This window comes from Mesoplodon bidens, assembly GCF_964165515.1.
Source record: "Mesoplodon bidens genome assembly, chromosome: 2".
Lineage (NCBI taxonomy): Eukaryota > Metazoa > Chordata > Mammalia > Artiodactyla > Ziphiidae > Mesoplodon > Mesoplodon bidens.
The window spans coordinates 60,589,821-60,616,662 of record NC_138177.1 but is presented as its reverse complement, the minus strand read 5'-3'; the positions used below and the strand labels follow the sequence as shown (position 1 = coordinate 60,616,662).

At 38.8% G+C, this 26,842-nt stretch overlaps 1 protein-coding gene across 5 annotated transcripts in view; it reads right to left on the bottom strand.

Annotated features, from left to right (window-relative positions):
- SDCCAG8 (SHH signaling and ciliogenesis regulator SDCCAG8) overlaps positions 1 to 26,842 on the bottom strand; it is a 265,435-nt gene that overhangs the window by 35,091 nt on the left and 203,502 nt on the right. The gene's annotated exons all lie outside the window — the stretch shown is intronic.

Below are 26,842 nucleotides of genomic sequence, written 5' to 3'. Positions count from 1 at the left end.
CGGAGCCTGTGCTCCGCAACGGGGGAGGCCACAACAGTGAGAGGTCCGCGTACTGCAAAAAAAAAAAAAAAAAAAAAAAATGGTGAGTTTAATGAGTAACATTACTGTAGATAACTTTTTTTGTTATGTATATTATTTTTCCTCCCAAAATAAAAATCTGCCTATAAGTTCATCCTGTAATTGGACTATGCTGTATAGGCATTACAGTAAGTGTTTGAGCCAGGATGGTCTTGGGGCTAAAAAGCCACAGGGACACTCCTGATTAGCTGGCTGAGTCATCAGGTGGTCCAACAAGGCAAAGAACCACGCCATGATATTGGGAATATAAGGGCAGTCAGCTGGAAGTGATGTGATGCTTCTCATCTTGGGCCTTAAGTCTAGAATGATCTTCCACAGTGTGGAATCCAAAAAATGTTATTAAAGCAAGAAGTCCAAATACATGTTATGAGTTCTGGTCACAGTGGCTACCAAAATATGTGATACTGGCCCCTCCCCTCAAAGAGGTCACAGCCCATTTGGGCCTAGAAAAGACCTTTGCACATGGGAGAAAGAAAGCAGTTAAATACGTGTGAAGGGAATGGTCCAGGTGTGAGTAAGTGGTCTTAGAATTCAGAATAGGAATTCATTCAAGAAAACTTCTCCATTGATTCTAAAGCACTGTGTATTACTGATTTTAAAAATGTACAACAGTCCATTTATATGCATCAATAACGCAGAAATAAGTAAGGGGATGGAAATGAATAGACACTCTAGCTGGTAACAAAGGCTTCGATGTGATAAATTTCAAAACAAAGTAGAATGGTAATGTAGCGTAAATCTGACTGGATGTGCCAGAAATAGAAAATGTTTCCCACTAATGCAAACTTTTTTGGAGACTAAGAAAGTGGACTTCTAAAGCTTCTCAAAGACTGCAAGTCATGCCCCAGACAGTTATAAGGAACGGGTAACTCCTGAAAGCCATTCTGCAGATTGCAACAAAGACTTTAGAGGCTGCTCTCCCCAAACAGAATTCATGGGCTCACAACGAGGTCAGGGACACCTTACAGAGCACATACTGGAACAGTCAGACTGACCCAACATACTTTCTCTTTGATCACCCTTATATTTGACTGTATTTTAGTAAATTATCCATGTAGTTGTATTTTGACAGCTCTCTTTACAGCAGTAAAACAAAATGTGTGCATCGCAAATGGCAAAGATTCAAATTTCAGCTATGTTTATCCAAAATAGCACTGAACTGCTTCTGTACTTATGCTATACTGCCTACAGCTTTACGGAAGGGAAGACAGATGGGATGAATTTAGCAGGGAAACAGCTGTGGCTTGAAGAAGAGACAAGCAAAAGTTTTGCTATCAGGCTTCATTATGTATCAAGGTACCAGTAAAATGTGTATCCGTAAGGCAGCCAAAAAAGTGTTTTTCATTTGACTAGTGATAATTACCTTTCTCAACAGCTGACAATGTTCTAAGTGGCATTAAATAGGTAGAGTAATTAAGCAGTAAGATATAACAGGCAGTGCCTTGCTGGGAATCGTGGTTTCCCTCAAGTGTGCTGGGAGATACAAACTAAAGGACCACTGACTTCAAGCCCCTGAGAAATGCAGCAAGCATGAGAATTTGCTGGTGGGAGTGCACACAAATAGGAAAAAGGGGGAAAAGCTATCCATGGAGACTGGCAGTTGGGAGGTTATTTGTGTGACCATGACATTACTGAAAGAAAGTTAAATAAGCTCCCACTTCTACCCTTTTCACCTATTTTTTAATGATGAATGTGCATCATTCACACTTTGTGGCAATCAACTGGACCTTTAAATGGACAGCTTGGGCTACTTATTTTCTGAATCATCTTTGTCTATTTTTAAATGCCCACTTAGATATTCTTCAAGACTAAGATGCTTCAACTTTTCTGAGAATAGGAAATTTCCAGTTTTCACACTGTTGAGGGGGTGATCAATTACTTTGCGAGTTAGGCTTGCTCAGAGTGACCATTCTTGCTGGCACCAATCCCATTCTCTCCTGCAGCCTCAGGGAAAACTAACAAATGTGCTACTGCAAATCCTATAGATCCTCCTATATAAGTAGTGTTCACTGCACGAACTTTGTGTTTAAAATAATAAACCATGCATCCTGTGAAAAAATTGTTCCCCTGTATTAATTACCTTAAGTAGAGGACTCTATATTGGGTGGCTACCCAAATTATATATAATGTATGCACTTTATTAATCCCTGATAAACTGCTCTATTAAATAGTTATTTTTAAACAAATCTAATTTATGCCACAATGGTAAATAACATCATGTTCCACCCAGATCAATAACATTATTATTGCCATGGTAACAGAGAGGGAAAAAGCAGAGAAAGCCTTAAAAAGGAACAAACACAATACAACATATATACAACAAACCAGGGTGTGACTGATGTTTGGTGGCACAAAGGTTTCCGAAAAAGTCTGGAATTACCACATCACCACTGAATGGCAATAAATAAAAAGCATTAACATACTCAAAAGCATGTTAACTGCTTAGAAACTTAATAACTTCCTAAGTATTTTACCATCACTTTCCATTCCCGTTCTTTCAAAAGGTTATATATTTTATTTCCTTCTGTGTGCAACTATCTCCCCGATCCCTGCCCCACTGTAAGCTTATGGTAAAGCTCCTCTACGTTTTCAGTGACTTTTGCTTCTGGCAACACTTCTCAGGCCTCTACCTGACTACATCTTGACAACCCCCCTGACAGCCACTGATTTGCTGGGTCCATTTAGCAGCAGAAAGACTGTGAGGTGTTGTGGGGAGAGCACAGGCTCTGGAGTCAGGCAAACCTGTTTAATTTCTAGCTTCACCTCTCATGGACTATGCAACTGGAGTCACATTTCCTTCTTCCGAGCCTCAGTTTCCTTATCTGTGAATTGGGGTAAACCTTGGAGGGCTGTTGTAGAGCACCTAGTGTAACGGCAGGGCAAAGTGTCAATAACTAGGAATGACATTACAGAAAGAAAATATTTTACTGAATTGCCCTTTCTGCCATCATCTTATTTCAAATTATTGCTTCACTTTTTCTTCTCACTATTCATCAATCTGCCTGAAATTTAAGGTAACATAAATATATTTGAAACTGTTAATATTTTACTCTCTCTACCACATTTTCTTCCATGTATCAGAACATAAGATTTTCCCATATAGATAAAGGATACTCATGCTTAAGATATGTATGCAACAGCTTAAGACATGTATGTTGGGGCTCAATTCAGAAACTGATCAAGGTGCTCCTTGTAGGACAACAGTAGCAGTTTAATGGCAGGAAAGCAGCTCAGATAGCACAGAGAATGGGAACATAAAACAATAGCAAATCTTGTTGGAAGTACAGGAGGAATTTTTTTTTTAATTGCTATTATGGGAGCTAAAGTATTCCTAAGATTCTTTGCATCAGCATCCCTTCTTCATAGACTTGGGAGCAACACTGCCTGGGATCAAGTTCAGCCTCTGTCATGTAGTAGCTGGGTGACCTTGAGCAAGTTACTTAACCTCATTATGCCTCAGTTTCCTCCTTGCTAAAATGGGGACAAAGCTAGCATTTGCCTCACAGGGTTGTTATAAGAGTTAAGCATGTTAATGAACGTAAATGCTTAGAATAAGAACAATGGCTGGTGCATAGTAAAGACTATGTACATTAGCTGCTGCAATGATAATGATAATGATTTTGACAAATATTATATATTTATTATCTGTTGTGTAATTATATACTGTATAATATTTATTATTACTGTAAGAGGTTCAGGAAATTTGTACATCATAGCAGGTGGTTTAATACAGTGTTCAATGGCTATCAAATTGTGGAAACTGGGGAATCAAGGAGAGGGCCAGGAATCAAGAAGCCTTGAAAGCACAAAATGAGAGCAGACACATGGCCCTGGGCCAGGGAAGCTAAAGGTGTGGATGAATTTCTTTTATATAAGCCATGTTCTTAAGATTGTCCTTGTTGAATAGTCAGACTTCTTCATAAGGAGCATGGTCCTAAAATTAGTAACTTGCTCAGACCCACACAAAAGTCAAGACCAAATAGAACTTTGTCTTGTGTGTCCTGATCGTTCATTTTGGGATGGATTCTCAAGGTTCCTACAGGGAGCTCTCTATCCATACCATGATACTTGACAATTATATTTCTGACAGAGAGAGATACCTTGTGTACTGCAGCCAAAAAGAGAAGAAAACATATAACAACAGTCTAGCACCAATGCTGTCTCACAGTGTTAAGTCAATAAAATCGCTGTCTCTTTGTCTCCTCATATTGTAAATGATAATAACCACCCTTGATAACCACTTAACAGAGGGTTGGAGAGTGCCAGCTGAAATTCATAAGGGACACTTGCTGTTGGAATTATATAAACACAGAGACAATCTCTCTTTTAAGAATCAATTTTGAGTGACTTCAATGTGTTAAGGACAAAAGCTTTATAAAACTAATGAAAAATTGGCCTTACATATTGTACTTTGACATCAACATTACAAATGTCAGGTTTGCACAAGGACTGCTACCTGCAGAAAGTTAAGAAATAAATTCACTGTATTTGAAACGCTATTTCTCCATGTAGCGATGCCAGTCAACAACGGGAAACTGTTGCAAATATGAATACTGATAGGCCAATCAAAGCAAATACATTTTTACCTAAACGGTGGAGTCTTTCCCTATATTTTCTTTTTTTTTAATCTAAATTTATTTGATTTGCCTTTGCAGCATATTCAAACACCAGCTCAAACACACAAACTTGTCTATCTCTGAGCTTGATCTTAGACACTTTTTTTTTTTTTTTTTGCGGTAGGCGGGCCTCTCACTGTTGTGGTCTTTCCTGTTGTGGAGCACAGGCTCCAGACGCGCAGGCTCAGTGGCCAAGGCTCACAGGCCCAGCCGCTCCGCGGCATGTGGGATCTTCCCGGACTGGGGCATGAACCCGCGTCCCCTGCATGGGCAGGCGGACTCTCAACCACTGCGCCACCAGGGAAGCCCTCCCTATATTTTCTATAGAGCTCCTATATTACATTTAAAATTATCAACTATAAATGATCAATTTAAAAGGAAAGAACTATGTCTCGTATCCAAAACCAACTATTAAATAATGTGGACATTTAAATAAATTATTTTTAGCTTTGTGATGATTTTCACTGTTAATGTGACACTGAAAATGAAATTTCTTTAATGTCTTCAGTGTTCAGGATCAACACAATAGACACACGCTGAATTTAAATATTTATAAGATTCTTTCCAGAAAGAAAAATTATGAAATAATCAATAAGCTAATTTTTACAAAGAAGGATGTATCTGGCAAAAAAAAAAAAAAAAAAGATAGACGGTCCATTTGTTACTTACAAAGCATTAATGTTTTCTAACATGTATGGTAAATACCTATGATTCCTCCACACATTTTCCTTTTTGGAAGTTCACCACTGTATATTCTGAGACAATCTGCTCCCCTAGAATATGAAATTTGAATAAAGCAGATTTTGTTGATTTTTTCCCCCAGATGAATACACAAAGACCCTTAAAAAACAAATGTTCTTTAAAATACAGCATGATGAGTATATTTAATATTTATTAAAAATATAGCATCTACCAAAAGACCTTGAAACTGAACTCTAGCTCTTCCAGCCCAATTCTACAAGAGAGAGTTAAATAAGATCAGAATAAAAGGTCCAGGAAAAGCACTATAAAAAAGAGGGGATAAAGATGGAAGATTACCTCCCAAAATAAAAAGAAAAAAAAGAAACAACCTCCCCCCACCCCACCCCCAGCAAAAACAAACAAGTAAACTGCTTCCCCTCCATTTTTTTTTTTTTTTTTTTTTTTTTTTTGCGGTACGCGGGCCTCCCACTGCTAGCGGCCTCTCCCGCCGCGGAGCACAGGCTCCGGACGCGCAGGCTCAGCGGCAATGGCTCGCGGGCCCAGCCGCTCCGCGGCACGTGGGCTCCTCCCAGACCGGGGCACGAACCCGTGTCCCCTGCATCGGCAGGCGGACTCTCAACCACTGCGCCACCAGGGAAGCCCCCCTCCATTTTTTTAAAATGCTGGGAATGATCCATTTTGACCTACGCACATTAGTGTAAAAATAAAAGCTATAAGACTGGTTTTCCTTAGGCATTTGCATGAAATGAAGTATAGACACAGCTGACAGCTCATGTGAATTTCTTTTATTGCTTTTTCTAAGTAGATTCTCCCATTCTAGTTTCATTACATGTGGAGGCATCCATTTTTTAAGATGAATTTTATTTTGCCACTATAATCCCAAATTTGTCATCTGACTATTTCTGCAGGTTCGTTAAACTAATTCCCTGAAATGCCTCGCATCTCTTAACTTTGAATAACGTGAATGGCTCAGTGGCCTTGGGTCACCTGCGTGACCCAGGCCAGCCACAGAGTTAATAAGAGAATTTCCCCACTGGCCAGGGCAGCATTAAGGATGAAAGCAGAACATGACCACTCTTCTGACCTAATTACATCAGGCTTTCCCTTTCAGTGAACCAAACCAAGGAGAGGAAGCTGAGGAGAAGCGTTTTCTATCCAGATAAACTCTGTGAGCTCCTGGCTCATGCAGTGGATAAGCAGTTGGAGGAGAAAGAAAACTAGAATGATGAAGACCAAAGAAGGGAGCCGCGTTCTGAGGCCCCCCGGACGCTGGCACAGCCATTAGCCCACTCTACTGGTCCTTGCGCCCGGAACACGCATGCCTTGAGTGCAGAGACCATTCTGACCCATTTTTTGTTTTCTCGGCGCCCAGGACAGTGCCCAACCAAGTATGGTGACAAATTTGAAACTGCTGGTTTGTTAGGTAACATTATCAAATATACTCTGCCCTTGATATGGGCACAAACAGAGGGGTCTAATAAACTGAACCACATTTAAAAACATTGCAAGGAGAACTTACTACAATGGGTTATGTTAAGGGAAGAATGTCCACTTAAGTAATCAATTTTGTAAAATTGGATTTAATATATCAGGTTTGCCTAAAGTGAGATATAATGACAATGGCTTGGCTTTCTATCAAGCTGAATTTGGGGTAAGACATTTTGAATTAGGGTCATTTATTAAATTTCAGAGTCTCCAGTCTCTTTGCACAACTGAATGTGATCAAGATAGATAGAAGTAAAGTGTTAATCATCGGACTACTTTTTCATGTTAGGGTAAAATAAAACTTCAAAATTCCCTAGGAATTTTCTGTTATAATTTTTAAAACTTTTCATTCCTTCATTCTGAAATAGACAGATTCCCTTTAAAAAAATTGTTGTACTTTTAAAATGTGCCCCAGATTTTTCTTGTCTGCGGAATTATGGCATTTTAATTCTAAGTAGTGTACATAACTTTAAAATTAATATTTATTTTGGTTATTGAATCTAAAATAAACATTGTTACAAAGTTATGTGGTGGATTCTATTCACTGACCAAGCATTTATCTCCACATCCTCTAGCAAGTTTTCTCTGACCAACCTAGATGTCCAGCATGGTGGATGGTACACTTGTCTTGTTTATTGAAATCCTGACCAGACAAATGGCCCATCCAGTAGAAAGTGCTATGTTGCTCACTATGCAAGATGGAAAAACAAATAAAGAACACTTCTCTCGAATGCAAATAAAAACTACAGTGAGGTATCATCTCACACAGGTCAGAATGGCCATCATCAAAAAGTCTACAAATAATAAAAGCTGGAGAGGGTGTGGAGAAAAAGGAACCCTCCTACACTGTTGTTAGGAAGATAAATTGGTACAACTACTATGGAGAACAGTATGGCGGGTTCCTTAAAACACTAAAAATAGAGCTACCATATGACCCAGCAATCCCACTCCTGGGCATATATCTGGAGGAAATCATAATTTGAAAAGATACATGCACCCCAATGTTCACTGCAGCACTATTTACAATAGCCAGGACACGGAAGCAACCTAAATGTCCATCGACAGAGGAATGGATAAAGAAGATGTGGTATATTTATACAATGGAATATTACTCAGCCATAAAAAAGAATGAAATAATGCCATTTGCAGCAACATGGATGGACCTAGAGATTATCACACTAAGTGAAGTAAGCCAAAGACAAATATCATGTGATATCGCTTATATGTGGAATCTAAAAAAATAAACGATACAAATGAACTTATATACAAAACAGAAATAGATCCACAGACATAGAAAACAAACTTATGGTTACCAAAGGGGAAAAGGGGGGGAACGATATATTAGGAGTTTGGGATTAACATAAACACACTACTATATATAAAATAGATAACCAACAAGGACCTACTGTACAGCACAGAGAACTAACCTCAGTACTTTGTAATAATCTATAAGGGAAAAGAATCTGAAAAAAAAAATGTATAAATGAATCACTTTGTTGTATACCTGAAACTAACACAACATTGTAAATCAACTATTCTTCAGTTAAAAAAAAGAACACTTCTCTCAAGCAGCTCACCATCCAGCGGGGAACACGGTCTACGTAATCAGGAAGACAGTGCAGGTTACTAGAAAAGCATGGGTTTTAGAAATCTCAGCTTTTTAATAATTACACACCTGACAAAGATTCTCTCCTTGACCAATCTTTAGTCAGGTTCCTCTAAGCCCTCTTTTCAACCAGGCTTTGACCTTGGGCTTCAGTGTCTGCCCTTGTCAGGCCTGCCTTGCCCAGTTTTAGCATGAATATTGTCAGTTTAAAGAGAATCCCCTACCCATGAAAGCTGATCAGCCTAAATATCTGATCACAATTCCTTAACCTTCACCATTCCCCACGTGTCTGATCATCTTGGCCTGCCTTCAGGAAGGATCCTGTTAGATATGTTTAGCCAGAGTCCTCCCTTATCTCTGAAGTTTCTTCTTAGTAATTTTCTATCTACCAGTTGATTCCACACTCCCACCTGCCCCCCAGTCCTGCTCCTTTGACTATGAGCCCTCACACTCCTTCCTCCATGTTGTATTTGAAATTGAGCCAAGTTCTGTACTAAGCTCTCTCTCCCCCTATTGCAATAGTGCCTCAATAAAATCTGTTTTTACCACTTCAGCTTCTGTAAGGCTCTGTTTTTTTGTTTTTTTGTTTTTTGATACTGCTATAAGACTTATTTTGCTCCTTTGGAGAACAAGATTATTATTATCAATAATAAAAATGAGATAAAATATTACTTTAGCTGAGGCCAAATCCATATTAGTCATTCAGAAAACACTACTTCTTTTCTTACGTACACTTAAAATATATGCTCTAACATGCCCAAAAGGGTACAGTAACACAGACTGTGGTGCACTGGGACTGAAGGGCAAGAAGAAATACGTGCAGAGTGGCTGCATCGCCCTCCCACAGCTCCAAGAAAACCAAATGTGAAAGAAGCTTCTCTGCCCAGATGACTTCATGTGAACCGTGAACAGGAAACTATGAATTTTAGCCCTGTTACAATTAGTTCCCAGATGCTCTGGTTGGCCTCTGTGTCTCAGACTCTGTCTCAAAGGGAAGACAATACTAATGGATCCATCTTGCACAGTATATACAAAAAAAGTATCTATTTCATGTTTTAAAGGTCACTGAATATATAACAGCTAGATAGTTGAAGCAAAATACCATATTCATCAGTGAAATAGAAAAGTTTAGCAGCATTCATCTGTTCTCATTTTAAATTTACCACAGTATGTAAATTAGAGGATTTAAAAAAGCATCAGGCAAAAATCTGAGCTAGGTGCGAATGAAAAGCACAATCAGAAGCAAATTTGTGACTGCTTGAAGGGTAAGAGTTTGCCAAATGGGCTGGTACTTAGATTTTACTACTAATCTGAGTTTATGTAAAGGCAGTAGAAAGATCCCAATTATTGTTAAATACCCAGAGTAGAAATTTGCTGCTAAACTGCTGTACAGTATTGGTCTCAGGTTGGTTCTTGTAAGCATCTTATTTTAGGTACTGAAATTATCACAGGAATACCACACACAAAGCTGAACTTTAAATACACAGTCCCAGTCATATATACAGTCTGAAGAAAATAAACCAAATACAATTTGGATTAGATACTGAATTACCTGATTTTAAAAATATTTTGCAGTAGTTGAGAGAATCTACTCAGCCAGGAATAGCAGTTATTGTACCAACTTAACATTACAAAATACGACTGATGGCAAAATGAGATAACCTGATCATTCTTAACAGGATTTTTTTACATCCAAAACATTCATACTATATCAGAAAAGTACAGAGGCGGGTTTGTGATTCACACTTTTGTAGATCTCAGTGGGCCAATATGTTACACTGAGACAACAGCCTACTATTTAAACAGCACCCTGTCTGGTTTCCATGGAACAAATTACCTTCAAAAACAAAATGAACTAGATTAAGTGAAGCCAAGGGAAGGTCAAACTCAAGAATGCTGCACATTCTCAAACCTGAGAGTCAGGAGACCTGCTGACTTGGGCTGGGGCCTCGAGCCAGCCAAGAACGAAATTTAGAGTCAGAAACAGCTTAAGTGACTACCAAGTCCAGCCTCAGAGACAAAGAAACAGATGCCCACTCAGGTGCCAAATCCAACCCTGCTTCAAGACCAGTTGTGTGACAAGACAGCATAAACATCAGTCTGAATTCTCAGTCTCAGAATGTCCTTTTTTTTCTTTTGGTACGCGGGCCTCTCACTGTTGTGGCCTCTCCTGTTGCGGAGCACAGGCTCCGGATGCGCAGGCTCAGCGGCCTGGTTCACAGGCCCAGCCACTACGCGGCATGTGGGATCTTCCCGGACCGGGGCACGAACCCGTGTCCCCTGCATCGGCAGGTGGACTCCCAACCACTGCGCCACCAGGGAAGCCCCTCAGGTTGCTTTTGATTACTTCCTGCTTCCTCAAGTAACATCATATTTAATCAATTCTGAAAACTGGGGATAATAAAATAAATGTCTTTTCTGCCTCATAATGCCTAATCATTCAAAATGTTACACTTTTTGAGTGCCTACTATATTCTAGCACTGTTCTAGGCAGTAGGAAATTGGTGATGAACACGACAGACAAGTCCTGGCCTCATGACACATTCTAAACAAGGAGAATAAACAGGGTAAGTATAGAGAACAGTGGGTCAGGAGTTCTTCATTGTTTTGAGATTCTGATTAAAGACCAGCTCTAGAACCTTGCCTGCTACAATGGGAGCACCCCAAAACTACCTGGATCTGCTTCCCATAAAAGAAATGAATAGACATTAAATTTTGCATACGTTTTCTGGAGATTCGTAGCCCATCTCTGGAGTTCAGTTTAAGAAAAGAGAAGCGATCTATAACATTGATAAACCAGCAGAAGAGGAAAGGTCTGAGAACTCAGAGGAAAACATGATAAAAACAAAGCAATAGTGTAAGTGCAGGGCAAGAGCAATCAATAAGGCAAAATGGAAAAACAGACAGGGATCTAACTCTCTTTGGAAGGGTTTAGTCAGGAAAGGTTTCCTAAAAGAGGCAAAACATGAACTGAGCCTTTATTTATTTATTTATTTTTACTGTTTACATTTCCTTTTACAAAAGTAACACATGCTCAATGCAGAAAACGTAGCAATTATTGGAATATGTGAAGGAAGAAAATACACCAATAATCCCACTGCTTAGAGACGGTTAATTTATTATATCCTCTTGTGTGCCGTGTGTGTGTGTGCGCGCGTGTGTGTGTGTGTGTGTACAAGGTGGCAATGTTAAATTTACTTTTTACTCAACATCCAGGTTAGTTTGAATGTATATGCATTTGAGGCAAGAGCTGGGGCAGAGTTGGATTATGCTGCATAATAGAGGGGTAAGGAATTTATGGTCCCCAGAACATGAGAAAGCAAATAATTTGAAAGTTACGGGGGAGGGGGGAAGCAGGAGCAAGGAAAAAAGTACCAGAGTAGATATGTAGATATATAGCCTAGAAAGGACTTTGAAGGAGAGAACTAAGTATCAGTGGAGATCATTACATTGTTTCTAAGAGATGTATGGTGTTAGTGTTCTCCATTTTCTTAATTACAATATCCTTAGTAAAGTCCATGCTGCTCAGCAGTGCTTTTGTACATATGAAGCCTTTGGGGAACTCTAGGAGATGTGGAGTTCTACATACAAGTTGACATAGGGCAAAATTTGAGTCCACGTGTGTGAGATACAAAATCTAGAGTGTGAAGAAGACATGATATTTTGGGTGCATATCTATTTTTTTTTTTTTGCAAAAAATAGAATCATATCATATAATATATACTACTTATATCCTATTTGCCCTTGGAGATATATTTTGAACATGTGCAATGTCAATAAACACTTTTCTTCCAATAAATGGTTTTATTGGCATTTTATAATTCCATTGTAGGGAATTTACATATTGTTTATGTAACTAATCTCCTGATGTTGGATATTTTGATTATTTGATTTAATATTTTGATTTGATTATTTTTAATGTTCTTCTCTTAGAAATAATACTACTGCTTGGAGTCATAATTAGTAGGACTGGCCAAAGAGAGGTATCATTATACTTATTATACTGTATTTTATTATCTATTTAGATTTCTGTCCTGCTAGGACTCTTGTACCTTGCACCAAGGACAGTATATGATAAGTGTGCTGCAGGGAGGAGAGATCAGCATGGCTGGGAGGTGAAGGAAGGCTAAACACTGGGAATGTCAGGAGCTTGTAAGTCAGCTACCATCTATCTTCTGATGTAATTCTTGACGCCCATTTCTTGGGATTTAAAGTATTTATTGTAAAAACTATAAATCTAGTTTGAACGGTCACAGAAATAAGGGATATGTAAATATGAAAAAAAAATGTAGACTTGCTTTAGGGAATATTTAAGCCAAACGAAGACATGACCAACAAATGTCATTTTAAAATCATTTGCTTTTAAGGCATTCTGAAGATTCATTCCCAGAGATATCAAAAATGTCACTGGGATTTAGACCAGAGAAACAGCTACTAACAGGGGGAAAAAATTACTTGATTCCTCCCTTTTCCTCATTTCTCATATCCTATCAACTGCTAGTCAATTTTACCCCCTAAATATTTCTCTAATCCATCGCCTCTTCTTCATCTGTATTTCAGGCTTTAATTATCTCCTATCTAGTTTCCCTGCCTAGCTCCCCCAAATCCATCTTTTATGCAGCCACCAGAGTGAGTTACTTGAAATGCCAATCTGCTGTTGTGACCTGCATAAAATTCTTCATTGGCTCCCCAATACCTTTAGGATAAAAAGCCAGATCCCTGGCACGGATCTCCAATTCATTCCTGCTTTCTGCCTTCCCCACCCCTCTACTGACACTGACCTGTTTGTAGTTCTTACACCACAAGATAGCACCTCTCTCTCCAGAGCTTTCCTCCAGTTTTCCTCTCTGCCTGGCATGTAGCCTTGTACATCCTATAAAGTTAAGTTTTGGCCTCCCTACCTCCAAAAAGTTCCCCAACATCTCTCGGGCTGAATTTGTGCCTCTCTTCAGTAATCCTATGCTGCTGCATGCCTATCTCTTTACCACATGAGGTATGCGGGGCTAGAGTGAAGGATTTACACCTCCTTCTCCAGAGAGCAAGAGGTCAGTGATTGCTTAATTTATCTTCTAAATCTCCAAGACCTGCAGTTCCTAACTGCTTAATTTATCTTCTATATCTCCATGACCTGCAGTTCCTAGCATGTAACAGGTATTCAATCACTATTTTTTAACATCTTTATTGGAGTATAATTGCTTTACAACGTTGTGTTAGTTTCTGCTGTATAACAAAGTGAATCAGCTATATGTATACATATATCCTCATATCCCCTCCCTCTTGCGTCTCCCTCCCATCCTCCCTATCCCACCCCTCTAGGTGTTCACACAGCACCGAGTTGATCTCCCCGTGTGATGCAGCTGCTACCCACTAGCTATCTCTTTTACATTTGGTAGTGTATATATGTCTATGCCACTCTCTCACTTCGTCCCAGCTTACCCTTCCCCCTCCCCATGTCCTCAAGTCCATTCTCTACATTTGTGTCTGCCAACAAACACATGAAAGGATGCTCAACATCACTAATCATTAGAGAAATGCAAATCAAAACTACAATGAGGTATCACCTCACACCAGTCAGAATGGCCATCATCAAAAGGTATTCAATCAATTTTGTTTGTGTTTGTTTTTTTTGTTTTTGTTTTGGATGGACCATACCATTCTGCAGCTTTAAAAGGTTGAAAGAGCTGATAAAGCCAGGTGAGTTCAAATCCTAATGGATTGGTGGAAAGAAATGAGGACACATATGGAATCAGCACACATTAATCCTAACCATTAACTAACAGCTTTTAAATTAAAAAAAAATCAGTTCCTAGATAATTACTCATTAATTCAACATAGTTTTATACACTGGGACTTCAGAGATTGATAACTCATGGTTCACACTGAAGACTTCACAATCTAACAAGGGAGAAGGACATAAAACGCCATGAATACAGTGCTCAAAGTGCTAGAAAATAGAAACATTTACTATAGAAATAAGAGGGAGTGACTAACTGTCTAGAATTAAGGAATGTTGACCTCTAGGGAGAGCTCAAACTTTCTATTAGTCCCACCCCTACCCACCCCCCATATCCTTCCCTGAAAGCAGTTCTCATATGAGATATCTAGAGATCAGGCCCAAATGTATTTTTCAGCCTTTCCTTTAGTCATTTAGTCTCCATAGTGAAGAGGGGGAGATCTAGGACCCTAAGATGGGAATATGGACTTGAGGGAAAGGAGGCTGTCTGGGCTGCCTCATTTACAGTCATTTAGGCTTCCCTGTTCTAGGCAAAAAGCCAAAAGGAGTCCAGGACTCTATGACCCAGCCAGGCCTAGCAGGAGCTAAACCTGCAGGTGAACACAGTGGCATAATTCAAAATAAGAAATGTGAAATGCAACACTAACACTATGTTCTAAGAGCCATGTGGAAAAACTGGAGCACTTCCAGATATAGGTCACAAAAATGATTATTTAAATGTGGGACAGATATAGAAGTTAAGTATATTTGGTTTGAACCAGAAATGATCATTTCCTTCCAAGGATCAGTTTCTAAGGGCTCTTCTGCCTGGCCCTGTAAAAGAAGAAAAATGTTTCCCAGCCTCAATTCTACATTATCTCCTTCATCTATGATACAGAAATTACTAGCATTATGTGAGATATAAAATTTAGCTGATTAAAAAAAACTCTCACATAGTTGCATCTTAACAATCATTCTGTAATCTATCAGGCCACTGTGGAAACCAAATGCTTGGAAAATGCCTAACTCATTCCAAATTACTGTCATAAAATTTATAAAGTCAAAGTCACTTATATAACTGCTAACAACCTTAACAAGCAGCTCCATTAAATGTGACCTACAAACCTTGCAAAATAAGGACCAACTAATAACACAATGAGTAGTTAAATGGCCTAAATAGTGTGAGGGAGCCATTCCAGTGTTAATGAGATCAAAGCATATTTAATAATTGTGATTAATATTTACTGAGTGCTCTCTGGTTGTACATCATTGTGCAATAAAAATTTAGATTTATATTACTTAATGACAGTAATTAGATGCACATGTATTGAGCAGTTTTTCCAAATGTGGGGATGTAGATAAGAGGTTATAAATTATTTTTAAGTTGTGTATACACATCAAACTCTGCTTTTGTCTCATTATTTTTTTCCCTTCTACAGTTTTGGGAGACTGAAAAAGATGAGTTAGAAGACAAAAATGACTGCAAATTCATTTAGTGAGTGACTTCTAAGTGCCTGGCCCTTGGCTATGTACGAGAGAAACAATGATAACTAGGATATGGTTCCTGTTCTTAAGGAACTCCTTCTAATGAGTCAGACATTCAAAGAATAATTATCATGTCCTGTGCACTTGATCAAAATGCTGTTTGAACGAAGTGTTGAGTAATACAGAGAGTGGGGTTAAGGAAGGCTTCACTGAAGAGATGACAGCTGACCTGAATCTCAAGAAAGAAGAGATCTCTGGGTAGAGAAGGGAAAGGTATTTTAGGCTTTGGGAAGCACAGGCAAGAGCATCTGGACTATGAATTCTCAAAGACAAGAGCTAAGACTTATGCATCTTTTTAATTCCTAAGCTTAGCACAAGTCCCTGCTGGCACTCAGTAAATATCTAGAGTGTATGTAAAACAGTTAATGAACAGATTAATAATTGGATGAACACAAAATCCTCTTTCTGTATATAGCATTCAGAAATGATTCCTGATCCCCAAGAAGAAGGAAAAACATAGCAACAAAAAACAATTCCTTTTGAGAGTCCATGAACTGAGAAAAAAATAGCTGTTACTCTCCTTGCTCATCATTGTAATAGAGATAATCAAGACTTCCGGGAACTATTCCTCTCCAGATCCATTCCTTGATATAGTCTCAGTAACCTGGAATAATCACACCTCAACTTTCACCTGTAAATAGCAGACTCCCATTGTTTGGCAGTGCAGCTGTACACAACAGCCGTGAGCTGATCTTCCTGCCTATGGGTTAGAAAGCATGGACTTGGTATTCATGCTACACATTAGAGTATAAAAGGAAAAAGTGAAAAACCATGTTTGTAATAGGAGGTGTAAGGGGCAAAAGATGATCAAAGAGCCATGAAAAACTATGCAGGTCCTCCATGAAGTGCCACAGTGGGTTACTTCCACCCTTAGATTAATGACAGGTCTCCAAAAACAGCCCTACAGAGCAGTTTATAGGTCTTCATGCCACATCCTCATTTGTGAAGTTTTAAATTTTTACAAGTATTTTAATTTATATTATTATTTTAAGCCAACTTAAACTTTAAAAATGATTAATAATTTCTCAGACTTATCAAGACTTTTAATATTCTAATGTGCATTTTGACTTTCCAGAGAGAGATAGTCTTTGCAATATGTCCCAAACTAAAACATCCTGCATTCCTTTTTTCAAAGACCATTTTGTAGGACTCATTGTCCAGAGAACACACATTGAAAAATGCTGCCCCAAACCCTTTGGGCCACAACAAATGTAGCAAGGGAGTGAGGAGGAAGTTATATAGCATGTTTGTGTGTTTGTTTTGTGAAGTGGCTATGTGCTATAATCATCATCTTGATAAAAACCATGACTTAATTAAGGAAAATGGAATGGATGCTCAAACCAAGAAAATAATAAAAGGAGAAGTAGAAGGATTATATTCATAACCCAATTTAGAGAGAGGATAGTTGTTAATTACTTGTTGATTTGTTCATTCATTATTGAGGAATGAGACTTAATGCATTCACAGTACCCTTTAAAAACCAGACATGGGTTCTTAATCCAAGAGTTTATCAAAACCCATTTTGAAATCACTTGTATTTTCAGCTGTGCAACCTCCTAGGAGAGCAATTCTTCCAGGACTTTATGCAAAGAGTAGAGCAGCTCCCTAAAGAAAGTAGGGCTGCGTCCCCAAGAATCCCCAACTGAGTAGCAGGTCACTTGAAAATCTGTACATGAGGGGTGATTCTCTAGGCTGAACAGTGGCCACTGCTTTTACTGCCAAGCAGCTGTGGAAAGTTTGTTTGGTATAAGAATGCTCCATTGGCCCATCTTCTGGGTGGGTTAAGGCTAGCCTAAGACCCAGGGGAAGAGAAAGCACAAAGGGAACAAAGAAAGTTCACTTTTTTCTGCCTCCTGGTTGGTTGCCTCCTCTCTGGTACAAAGGGGAAAACTGCGTATGGAGAATGCAATGAAGATTCTTCTTGTAACACTTGTTCATTGTATACCTTTACTTGTCTGACTCTAGTAGCTCCTTCCAAAGTATAGTAGAAACTCTCTGAATGGAAGGCCACTTACCCCAATCACCTAATGAACCAACACTCTCCCTTCCTCTCTATTAAATGTATTGAATGATGTCTAGGGCGCATGCAATACTCATGGCCATTGGCTGTTACCCTATAGTACAACTGGACACTTCTGCTCTCACCAGTTGTGTTATACTTCCCAAAGTCAGTTGTGTTTCTTCCCAAGTCTGTTTATGCTGCTAACATAAGCATAACTTAATGTTTAGTGAACTCAGAAATACGATTATTAAAAAAAGAGTTTGCTGATTCTATGAAAACAGAGTAGAATGATTTAGAAAGAATCAACAAAGCTGAGTTAAAAAGTCCATCAAATTAGGTGTGCATGAAATAAATGTAAAAGATGTGGTGGGAGAGCAAGAGGGTCATTAAAGTCTCAAATTCTGCATGGAGGATGCTTCCCAAGTGTCTTTATGTCCTCAGTTGTTTTAGCGAAATCATAATTGGGTGCATCAAAAGAGGCAATTTTGGCATGGTTTATCCAGCAAAGATGATATGGCACTCCAAATCAGGTAATCCACACGAAGAAAATGTCTTGGCCTAAACATACTATCACTTGCTATGATTTCCTGACCTTTCAATTAACCATCCTACTTCCAGTCTCAAGCTTACTGGATGAGCCAGTTTTTGCTAAACATCTATTTATCTGCACTTAGTATTTTCCTTTTGATTATTAGTACCAACCCACCTCCCTACTTCTGGGAACATGTAAATTACTGAGGGGGTACAGCAGAAAACACTAAAGCAGAAGTCAGAAAACACAGATTCTAGTGATTACCTGAACTGTAGTCTTAGAAGTCACCTTATCTCTTTGGGCCACTTTCCTCATCTATGAAGTGTCCATGTTGTGTGTAGGGATGGAGGATGAGAGGTAGATGATAAGAGAAGGAGTTGGACTAGATAATCTTTCAGGTCTCTCCTGATTCTTTAAAATGCCATTCTATGCAATTCAGCTTATATAAGACAGAGTTCTTTATAGCATCTCTTAATTTTTATTTGGAATATAAAATATAAATATTCAGAAAAAACATATAAATTCATTGTTAATGTTAAGAGTAAGTAAATTTACTTGAGAAAAGTAACATTATTTAGAAAACTTTTTTAGAAATTTTAATTACAAAAAAGAAAATACAAAGTTATACACACACACACACACACACACACACACACACATATATATATACACTCACACACATAATGATTCAAATAAGATCTAAGTTGCCAACATAAAATTGATAACTGAATATCCTTATAATTTGAGAATGGGAAAAAAAGTCTCTAAGATGTTACACTTCAAATGTCCATGCTCTCTACAATAAAAAGCCTTTGGAAGAAACTATCTTTATTAATTTATATTTCCAAAGTGGATTACAAAGCTATAGTTCTGGGAATAGCATGTAATATAAACTTGTTTAAATAATTCCCAGTTTTATTTTATTTTTTTTTTAATTTTAATGTTACAAATACAAAACTACAATTACTGACTGGAAAAAATAAACTACTGAAAGAAACAAATGCTGCCTTCTTTAAACTCATTAGTTCTGCAACAGAACTAAAATGAAAAATTAAGCTCAAGACTCAGTTCAGAGCCCAACTGAATTTCTTTAACAGCAGTGAGTCTTGTCAAAAATGTGTTTCTAGATAAAAAGAAAATTGTTAGAGAGTACTGCCTAACATATTGTCTTGGTATTTCTTTCACAGAATGATGCCTGAATCACTTTTTGTGCCACAAAAATAATACAAATTAAGACTCATATACAAAGATAAGAGATTTAAATCTAAGTATACATCATCTTTTAAAATAACCATTTGCTATTTGTGAGTGGGAAAAGAAACTGTAATACTCAGTTTATATGCTCCCTTGGAGTCTATATCAATTTCAAGTTTTCTTTTATGATTCAGCTATTCTAAGAGTATAAAATATTTTATTAAAAATTAACGTGTTATCCACACAAATGGTAAATATTGAAAATAGGAACATAAATAAAAAATAATAAAAATAGCAAGTCTACTAATACTGAAGAGGAAGGAAGACGGGAGCGGGAGGAGAGCATGTGAAAGGGAGAGAGATTTTAAACATCCGGTTTCTATTCTGGACCATTTATAGAAACAGACAGACACAGCAAGCAGAAGCCAAATATATTCTCGGGCTCTGACAGGATTTGTTTTCTATCTTGTCATTACTTTTACTATATTCTTCCTAATAATATTTCCCCAGTGTTCTAGATTTCCTGACCGACAATACCAATCTTATTAAGAGCTTACAAATGAGAGTTGTACAGGATTCAGGCATGTTCATGGAGTCTGGCTGCCTTGTGAGCCTACTTGCTGGGGGTTTGAAGCTTTCCCAGGAACTCTTCAGCACAAAGGCACACACATCCATGGCAACTTCCTCCCCCATCCTATGCATCCTTCCCAAATTCCTTTGAATGATTTTCTTAGGAACTAGCACACAATCCCTGGCAGAGCAATAGGTACCTACCTGGTCTATTGCACAAAGGTAAAAGTATATGCATGACGCCCATTTCACTACTGCTGGCACAAAGGCAACAGACTCACTCAACATGCATCCTCTTTGTTTGTTCTTTTTATGAGAGTGAGTCCATGTCATATCTCAAGCAAGTACCTATCAAGCTCAACCCTTTCCATTTCAATGCCATTGAGAGAAAGTCACAGTGCCTACTAAACATGCAGATTTAGACACACACACTTGTCCCTACATCAAAATAAAACACAATAGAATTCCTCTACACCAAAGATAATGAGGGAACTATTTTGAAAATATGAATGATTTGTTTATGCAGACTATAAAAACATCTCTTTGCATCAAAATAAGTGTTCCTCTTTATTGCACACAGACTATTTTCTATAGAATTTAAATTGCACATGAAATTATAATTGTGTCTTGTTTAATGTAAATTGATTGTCTCAATTATTGGGAAAGCATCTGAATTTTAATGGACTAATTTTAATGGACATGTGCCAAGCAAATCAGCAAAAACTCTAACAGCTCTAACTGTGGAGGTGCACAGCCAGACGTCTCTACAAATCAGAAGGGACTGCCTGGTCTCGAGAATTCATCCTAAAGTGGCAGCCCAGAGGAGTTAGTAAGCTATTCCCCATAAAGAAGAGATCAGCTTTTGATTGTCAGTATTGGAAGATGCTGTGACAGTGAGGCTGTAATTTGGTTTCTCTCTTTGAAAAAAAAGATCCACTATTAGTAGAAAGGGCTTTTATGGCTATGCTTTAAAAAAAATTTTTTTTTAATGTTCTTTCTTTCTACAGATTAGGCTATCCATGAAAATCAAGGCTTTAAACTGAAGGTAGAACCAACAGAGAATCTAGCAGTACTGTGTCACCAGGAACTAAGACACACTTTTTTTTTTTAGCATAGTAAATATACATGTATATATACATATATTTTTTAAATAGCTCTTTTTTTTTTTTTTTTTTTTTTTTTTTCTTTTTGTGGTATGCGGGCCTCTCACTGTTGTGGCCTCTCCCGTTGCGGAGCACAGGCTCCGGACGCGCAGGCCCAGCGGCCACGGCTCACGGGCCCAGCCGCTCCGCGGCATATGGGATCCTCCCAGACCGGGGCACGAACCCGTATCCCCTGCATCGGCAGGCGGACTCTCAACCACTGCGCCACCAGGGAGGCCCTTAAATAGCTCTTTATTGGAGCATAATTACTCCACAATACTGTTAGTTTCTGTTGAACAACAAAGCGAATCAGCCATATGCACACACATGTCCCCATATCCCCTCCCTCTTAAGCCTCCCTCTCATCCTCCCTATCCCACCCCTCTAGGTCATTGCAAAGCACCTAGCCGATCTCCCTGTGCTATGCTGCTGCTTCCCACCAGCAAACTATTTTACATTCAGTAGTGTATGTATGTCAATGCTACTCTCCCTTTGCCCCAGCTTCGCCCTCCCACCCCATGACCTCAAGTCCATTTTCTATGTCTATCTGTTTATTCCTGCCCTGCAACTACATTCATCAGTACCTTTTTTTTTTTTTTAGATTCCATATATACGTGTTAGCATACAGTATTTGTGTTTCTCTTTCTGACTTACTTCACTCTGTATGACAGACTCTAGGTCCATCCACCTCACTACAAATAACTCAATTTAGTTTCTTTTTATGGCTGAGTAATATTCCATTGTATATATGTGCCACATCTTCTTTATCCATTCATCTGTCGATGGGCTTTCAGGTTGGTTCCATGTCCTGGCTATCGTAAATAGTGCTGCAATGAACATTGTGATGCATGTCTCTTTTTGAATTATGGTTTTCTCAGGGTATATGCCCAGTAGTGGGACTGCTGGGTCATATGGTAGTTCTATTTTTAGTTTTTTAAGGAAACTTCATACTGTTTTCCATAGTGGTTGTATCAATTTACATTCCCACCAACAGCGCAGGAGGGTTTAAAACACACTTGAATGTAAGCCTTGGACGTCTGAGGGAAGGCCACCCCAGGAAGCTGGCTGCAGACACATAGCAGCAGCACACCACATAGTCACTGCCTGACATTTCTCCTTTTACAAATCCAGTGTCTGTGAAGTCAAACAAATATCCTTCACACTTACAATCACAGGCAATAGCAGACCTCACCCATTTTGCTACCCAGATAGTGCAACATTTTTATAGTTAAATTATAATCAGTGATGCTGGAGGTATAGATACACATATGCTGGAAATTGTCAGCCTTATAAGATCTTTTTCTCACACCCCAAGCCTCAAGAAGCACTGTTGATAGGTATAAAAATCACCCCTGGGTATAATATGATGAACAGTTTACTACACAGCCAAATTTATACCTCAGCTATAAATCATCATGAATTTACTTTAACTGCTATCTATTTGAGATATTTTAGGAATTGAAAATACAAGGTTTTAATCATTTCAGTCTTGAGACTCTTTTTGCAATAGAAAACTGGCAGTATTAATCTAGACATACATGAAGATGTTAGGTACAGAGTATAAATTTTGAGCCAGTGAATAAAGATTTCTTCTCCTATTCATCAAACTTTCCTGAATGAATTTCTATGACGTTAAAGAATCAAGCTGAATATAAGGCATTTCTTTCTATAACAAAATTCAGAAAGGGCCAAAAGTTATGAGCAACTACAATTTTTACTGATTTCTTCCTACATGTTATCTGGCTTGTATAAAACCACCTCAGGGGCTTCCCTGGTGGCCCAGTTGTTGAGAGTCCGCCTACCGATGCAGGGGACATGGGTTCATGCCCCGGTCTGGGAAGATCCCACATGCCGCGGAGCGGCTGGGCCCGTGAGCCATGGCCGCTGAGCCTGCGTGTCCGGAGCCTGTGCTCCGCAACAGGAGAGGCCACAACAGTGAGAGGCCTGCGTACCGCAAAAAAAAAAAAAAAAAAAAAAAAAAAACCACCTCAGTGTTAAGATAGTTCAATATCTATGTGTCCTATAACTTTTTTTTTAAGAACCCAGAGTTTCCTGCCAACTAGATATTTGATTAAAATTCATAATTAGTACGTCTCAGATTTTGGATAATACCTCCTAACAGTGTGAATTCTAACAAAATGCCACACCCAAGGCACACCATTTCACTGCATAAGAGTGTGAAATCTGGTCACAGGTGGGTATCTAGAAATAAAAAGCCGAAGCAAAGCAACAGAAGCATGAAAAGATAGAGGAAGAGTAATGTAAAAGTGAGGGGGAGTATCAGACAAAGAAGAAGATAAAGAAGTAGCAGATAAGCAGCACTGGCTGGTTAGAAAACAACTCAGCATGAACTGCACATTTGGCATCTCAATACTCATCCATCCCACATCCCCACATTTGTAGGGGACTGGTTAAGCTTCACTTAGCAGCCAGAGTCAGTAATGCATCAGCTAGATGGATGTCTCCTTTCTTTTAATGACATTTGCCTAGCATATAAACATTAAAATTTGCATTAAGGGGAAAAGAGTGACTCAAAAGCCACGTTAATGTGGCTTTTCTATATTTCTGCAAAACGCCTTTAAAATATCTGCTCTTTAAATGGCTGCATTATTTTCCATAGGTGATAAGGAGAAAACGGTCCTGCCCCTGTTCTCATACACATACACACACACACACACACACACACACACACAATATAATAGCCATTTTTAAAACCAATTGACTTATAGAAAACAAAAACCCAGAAAATATCACTCTATCATCAAGATACTATAAAACCGAATTTTCTCTAATCTGTTAAATTCCCATCATGGCAAAAACAATGTATGAAATTGCTCCCCGCAACCCAATTCATGAAATGTTTAACTAAACAAAGGAAAACACTTTAAAAAGGACTAAAGGCATTACTCTCCTTATGTAATCACCTCAGAAGTTATTTTGTTCAAAATGACCAAAGACATGTCAAAAACAACATGGAATCCCACAAAAGAGTTAATTCATTATGTTTGGTTGATTCTAGATGTCTTTTGTGCAACATGGAAGAGATAAAAGAGCATAAAAAAGAATACTGCCCACAGGGCTGCATACACAGCCCCAACTCCAAGTACCCTGAAGGCCAGGGCTGGGTTTTCAGCCCATAGGTAATGGGCTCTCTGTTGGGACTGCCCCTCCCAAGTCAGGTGAAAAAGGTCTGCCTTGGAACAAAACTCCACAAAAGCAGCCAAAAACTGAGTATTTTCTGGGAGAAAAGTGAGATTTTTTGCGGTCCTATCAGTGGAGTTTATTTAGTTGTTTTTTTTTAACATCTTTATTGGAGTATAATTGCTTTACAATGGTGTGTTAGTTTCTGCTTTATAACACTGAATCAGTTATACATATACATGTGTTCCCATATCTCTTCCCTCTTGCGTCTCCCTCCCTCCCACCCTCCTTATCCCACCCCTCTAGGTGGTCACAAACCACTGAGCTGAACTCCCTGTGCTATGCGGCTGCTTCCCACTAGCTATCTATTTTACGTTTGGTAATGTATATATGTCCATGCCACTCTCTCACTTTGTCACAGCTTACCCTTTCCCCTCCCCATATCCTCAAGTCCATTCTCTAGTAGGTCTATGTCTTTATTCCTGTCTTACCCCTAGGTTCTCCATGAACGTTTTTTTTCTTAGATTCCATATGTATGTGTTAACATACGGTATTTGTTTTTCTCTTTCTGACTTACTTCACTCTGTATGACAGACTCTAGGTCCACCCACCTCACTACAGATAACTCAATTTCATTTCTTTTTATGGCTGAGTAATATTCCATTGTATATATGTGCCACATCTTCTTTATCCATTCATCTGTTGATGGACACTTAGGTTGCTTCCATGTCCTGCCTATTGTAAATAGAGCTGCAATGAACATATTGGTACATGACTCTTTTTGAATTATGGTTTGCTCAGGGTATATGCCCAGTAGTGGGATTGCTGGATCGTATGGTAGTTCTATTCGTAGTTTTTTAAAGAACCTCCATACTGTTTTCCTTTTTGACCCACTTCCTAGAGAAATGGAAATAAAAACAAAAATAAACAAATGGGGCCTAATGAAACATAAAAGCTTTTGCACAGCAAAGGAAACCATAAATAAGACCAAAAGACAACCCTCAGAATGGGAGAAAATATTTGCAAATGAAGCAACTGACAAAGGATTAATCTCCAAAATTTACAAGCAGCTCATGCAGCTCAATAACAAAAAAAACAAACAACCCAATCCAAAAATGGGCAGAAGCCCTAAATAGACACTTCTCCAAAGAAGATATACAGATTGTCAAAAAACACATGAAAGAATGCTCAACATCATTAATCATTAGAGAAATGCAAATCAAAACTACAAACTACAATGAGATATCATCTCACACCAGTCAGAATGGCCATCATCAAAAAATCTAGAAACAATAAATGCTGGAGAGGGTGTGGAGAAAAGGGAACACTCTTGCAATGTTGGTGGGAATGTAAATTGATACAGCCACTATGGAGATTATTTAGTTTTAAAGGAAGACCTGCTATTTTGTGTTTCTATTTGGTTTTGTTTTGTTATTTAATGAGTATATACTATTAAGTTTGAATTGCAAAATAAAATCCAAGAACTTACATTTTAAAAAAGTATATATTGTTTCCTATGTGCCAAGCAGATTCCAAGCTCATTTCAGTCTCAGAACAGCCCTAGGCAATGGGAACTGTTTTCCCTCCTTTTACACGTGAGGAAACTGAGTCACCAAGAAGTGAGGTGACTTGCCCAACATCCACAGCCTGTTCAGTGGTGGGCCTGGGCTTAGAATTCAGGCAGGAAGCTCCAGAAACTGCATTTCTTTTCTTTTTTTTTTTTTTTTTTTTTGCGGTATGCGGGCCTCTCACTGTCATGGCCTCCCCCGTTGTGGCGCACGGGCTCCGGACGTGCAGGCTCAGTGGCCATGTCTCACGGGTCCAGCTGCTCCGCGGCATGTGGGATCTTCCCGGACTGGGGCGAAAACCCGTGTCCCCTGCATCAGCAGGCGGACTCTCAACCACTGCACCACCAGGGAAGCCCAAGAAACTGCATGTTTTTAACCACTATCCACCACATGTTCTATTGGTAATTTAAAAATCTTTTTAAAATCTCATTTAGTCTTGCTATAATAACCTGGGGAGATTTCTAAGGCACATTAGCCTGAAAAGCTGCTAGCAGAGACTTTGACTCTTAGATACCACACTGTCACTCACAAGTTAGAGTGGGAAAATCTGCTGTGGGGCTTTGTGGCCTGGGACTCTGGAGACCTGGAATGGAGTCCAGGACCAGCTCAGATGCTGGCTTCCTGGGGAAAATCAGAGAGGTATGGCAGCATACTGATGAAAGCATGGGCTCCAGCATTAGACAACCTTGCATTTCTAGACTGGCGATGGGACATATTAGCTAAGTGACTGTGGGTAAGTCACATAAACTCTTGGAGTCTCAGTTTCCCCCTCTAAAAAATAGGAGACAAGAATATTATCTCAATAGAATTGATCCGATGCTTAAATTATTCAATGCCTCTCTGCTGCAGATTCTTTAATCACAAAACTGCAGTGTGTGTTAGAGATCACGAAGTCCCATCTACCTAACAAATACTGTGATTCCATAATACTATGACTACAAGACAGTT